The sequence below is a fragment of the Clytia hemisphaerica genome, unplaced genomic scaffold (genome assembly GCF_902728285.1).
Source record: "Clytia hemisphaerica strain Z4C2 unplaced genomic scaffold, Clytia hemisphaerica genome assembly, whole genome shotgun sequence".
NCBI lineage: Eukaryota > Metazoa > Cnidaria > Hydrozoa > Leptothecata > Clytiidae > Clytia > Clytia hemisphaerica.
This window is the reverse complement of record NW_027104506.1, coordinates 18,775-23,533: the sequence shown is the minus strand read 5'-3', so window position 1 is coordinate 23,533 and position 4,759 is coordinate 18,775.

Sequence of the window (4,759 nt, the reverse complement as noted above, 5' to 3'; positions counted from 1 at the left end):
TGCAATGGTTTCAAATTCAGGAACAAATGAAGTTTGACGTTTCGTTTTTGAATCACGTAATCTTACGCCAATGGTATTATTCATCGCTACCAGTATCAGTAAGCATCAAAAAGCTGATAATAGGTATGGATCGTGGTTGGGGTGTACTGTCATCTTTATCCAAAAAATGAAAGGAGTGTGGGGGGGGGTGTAAGTTGCCCTTTTTATCAAAAGTTAAATCTAACCTCACCTCAAAACACATTAAATAGAGAATGCCATTACATTAATTAGTGCATTTTCTTATAAATAGATTTGATGGCATTTTTATGACATAACTGTGCTAATTATATCAGTCTGCTTGTTATTAATAAACGACAAACAATCTTAATCTCCTCTGCTAAAAGCATATGAGAATCTTCAGTTGAGAATAGTACCAACCTTACCCAAGCGAAGATTTACCATCCTGCACCTTAAGGCTGGTCTCCACTTTCGCGCGAAATGGGCAACAGTTTTTTTCTTAATTCTTTTAACCTTTTTTGCCTGAAGAAAAGATTACGTCATAAAAAAGTTTCGCATGAACAAAAAAAAAGTTGAAGGAAGTTCTACTTTTTTCATCAGTTACGTCAATTTTGACCAATGGAATTGCTTTCTTTTTCAACTGACCAATGACCTTACAAAAACGTCAAAAAGTTTTCGCTCATGTCGCGCGAAAGTGGAGACCGGCCTTTAGAGTTAGTTCATCTAATGTTTCCACCTCACCCAAATAGAGACTTATACCCATGCGTAATTTTGCGTTCTTTAAAACCACTTGTAGTTAAAGCGTAAATTACAAAAAGTAATGAATATGTATGGGTTGTAGTCACTCACAAGATTGGGGTTTGGGACGGCTAAATGTGACGTCCTTTGTTGGGGTTAGGATTAAGGTTTGTCGTTCTTTTTGTCGCTTTTTATAGTTTTTTGTCGTTCTTTTTAGATGGTCTGGAAACGTTACACGGAAAGTCTCTTATCTTAACTGATCAGCCAGAGCTCGTTGCCCATTCGATGCGCCATCAGCGTTACCATCAGCGACTTTCTCTCGCTTTTATTAGGATGCCGTCGAATGTTTAAAGAAAATTTCACAAAAGGGATTTTTTGCCGAAAAGAGTTTACAACCAGTAGAGTTTTCCCGTATACCGACCGCCTTAGCAGCTGTAAACTCTATACGTATAACATTTTTCCGCCTTTACTATCCCTGTAACGGACGATAGCATCGTCGAATGTTTCGATTGCAATCTTTTGATTCCCAGAATATATCCCCATTAAGATCTAACTCATTCATATTACCCTTTTTAACTCCTACCAGGTCACTGGTGCAGAGTACCTCAATAATAAATATTTTGGTCCGCACGAAGTGGACATCTCTTTCCCGTGGAGGGTACTTAGGCAAGTGAAGGGTATGAGTATGTGACGCCCTAAAGGGTGCCCTTTTTTTGAATCCTGACATTGGTTGAAAAAATCAAATTTCAGTCCCACTATAAAAGGGTCGGAAAAATAGGTAAACTTCAACTTTTTGCCCCAGAAAGATCGAAATTTGGTCAAAATAGTCCCAAAAAGGATAGTAAAATTCCCCAAATTTCTCCTCCTTTTTAGTCACGCTAAGAGTGCGAGGGTCGAAAGTCGGGCGGCACACCCCCGTCAGCTCGCAACACTAGTACCCCTCCCCCAGGATCTTTTTCCTAGAAAAATGAGACGGAGATGATGATATTTTTGTATATAATTTGTTGATCTCCAATACACATTATTTCTAAGAAATTCTATCAAATTTTGAGGGATTCGGATGCTCTTAACTTTTTGAGTTTTAAGGTTAAAAATGTTCTTTTATTTTCACCATTTTTGAAAATTTTTTGTCAATTTTCCTGAGAAATTGGGGTTGTAGAGTCCAGTACTGGTAGAGTCCTCAAAGCCTTGGAATATTCTTAACTTGTTCTTAATTTTTTGGCTATTGAAGCCTGTTCTTATAGTTTTGTTCTTATGCAAAAATCGAAAAACCTTTGGCGTCAGACGTGTCTATGAGAAAGCAGCAGAAATCTTGGAACTTGATCAATATCATTACGTTGACGCTTATGCAACCAAAACATTTATTTTTGATTTCTTTAAAAAAAAGTGATACTCAACAGTCAATCATTCGCATGTGATATATAAATGTGTTTGATAAGAACAAACTTTATGAGAACACAACGCTTCGGCGGTCAAAAATTTAAGAACAAGCTGTTAAGAACATTATAAGGCTAGACAGACAGGCTTCACCCAATTTCTTAAGAAATCGCAAAAAAATACTCACAAAGTGAAGAAAACTTTAAGGCTCCCAATTAACGTGGAAAATGATTTAACTCCAATCTTTGTCCCTGCCGAGAATAATTAGATAAACGAATCCTCATTGCGAAATATTCGTTTTTTGACTTTAAAACAATGAAATTCGAATCCCTAGCAGGCCCGTAGCAACCGGGGGGGGGGGACCCAAAAAACAATTTTTAAAAAAGTTGGTAGCTTTGAAAAATCTCGTATTAATGGCCTTATTTTGAACATAATCCTTTAATTAGATGCGTTTTCCATCAATCTAGACACCTTGAATTGCGAAATTCTTCCCTCGGGGCAAATTAACTTAATTTAATTTTACCCCCTTTTAAAATTCAATCGAAATAATTGCACCCAAAAGTCATTCACATTCAACTTTTGGGCTGGGATCAATCCCTATTGGGATTTAAATAGAAATTTTCATCCCCACTGAGGGAAAAAGTTCAATCGGGGCTGTGAGACAGGGGAATAATTAGTCGTATAGTAAATTTCTTCCAAAGTAGGAAATAATTTTGTGTGCTAATAAAAGGTGTGATTCTTACAGAATTATAAGAACAAAAGCTTAATTAAGTTTTATGACATACCATCGTGTTAATTACCTAATCACTGCATCACTGGGAGAGAAAGAAGAATTAGCAAGTGCCCTTATATAAGCAGGGAATTTATTTTCCCAGATATTTAGTTCGCTATTAGACCTTGATCAATACAAAGTGTATTAGTTACCAGATACTGCAAAGTTGTTATATATCTTGATGAACACGTTTGATTGAAATTTACCGTAAGTGGAAGAAATTGATGATAGTTTGTCACAGCTTTTGAAATCCAGTGAGAAAACGGGACTGAACTTGAAGGACCGAAAACTAGATTCCTGATAAAGTGTGCTATGGAATACTAGAACCAAACAAGAAGCGTAAAGTTGATTTGATTGTTTGTCACAGCTTTGGAAAGGTCATTAATAAATTTAGAAGCTAACTGAAAGGACCGAAAATTAAATTCCTGATACAGTGTGAAAGCAGGGATAAGCAACATTCTCTCGAAGCTCAAAATTCCAATATACAGGAACACAAAAACAATCCCGGGCCCAAATTTCAAAAAATCTAAGAACAATGCCGCGTTCTTTTTTGATTAAGCGAATCGAGGAGAAAATGGTTACTGGGTATTTCCCTTGGCAGGATGAGACGCTGATGGAAGGATGCTGTTTGAAATATGAAATAGAAGATGAAAGTGACCGCGCGACATTTGATGGAAAAAGAAATTCACATACAGGTAATTTGAAACATTATTTCTTTGCATGAGTGTGTCTTGAGTTTACCATTAGCCTTTTTCATAGAATTCGTGCATCTGTTACATGTCATTTTCTATTCAATTTACAATGGGGAAAATGCACAAATCTGTTTAGATTACCCTTTTAGAATTTATTTTTTCATTATCCACTTGACTTCAAGAATTCTTTTCCATTATTCTATAAATAAAAAAAACGGGCAGTTTCATATTTTCGAATCACAGAGGAATTCAACTTTATAGGGGGTAGTTTAAGTGGGTTCCTCCTTCACGGGGACTGAGAGCTAGTTTTAAGGGGTTAGAGCAACTAGGAGAACTACAGGTTTTACCAAAATCTTTTAAGCCTTTGGATCATGGATATTCTTACCCTTTGAGTTTTAGGCCCAAACTGTTCTTGAAATAGTTTTGTGTAATATACAAAGAAACCGGGTGTTTTAGAGTCCTTAAAGACTTAAACTTGTTCTCAACATTTTGGCTACCGAAGCATTATGTTGTTATACAGTTTGTTTTTATAAAAAAACGTACTAGTGTGGATTTTTGATTCCTTCAATCGACAAACTTATAAACAATATAATGACAAATCAAAAATTACCAGAATTCCACAAAAAGAAATTAAAAAAACCAATGCCAACCCATTGTGAACAGTTATAATTGTTTTTTTGTCAAACTTGGAATAAACAACACGCATTGGCTTGCTTTCAAAGACTTTTCATTTTCGTTTCGCTCCCTCGTTTACGTTTGAAATGACGTCAAAAAGCATGAAGCCAATTACGTTAACGACTTTTTCCTAAGAAATCGGGTGTTTTAGAGTCCTTAAAGACTTAAAATGTTCTTAACTTGTTCTTAAGATTTTGGTTACCGAAGCCTTATGTTCTCATATAGTTTGTCCTTATAAAAAACGTACTAGTGTGGATTTTTGATTCCTTCAATCGACAAACTTATAAACAATATAATGACAAATCAAAAATTACCAGAATTCCACAAAAAGAAATTAAAAAAACCAATGCCAACCCATTGTGAACAGTTATAATTGTTTTTTTGTCAAACTTGGAATAAACAACATACATTGGCTTGCTTTCAAAGACTTTTCATTTTCGTTTCGCTCCCTCGTTTACGTTTGAAATGACGTCAAAAGGCATGAAGCCAATTACGTTAACGACTTTTT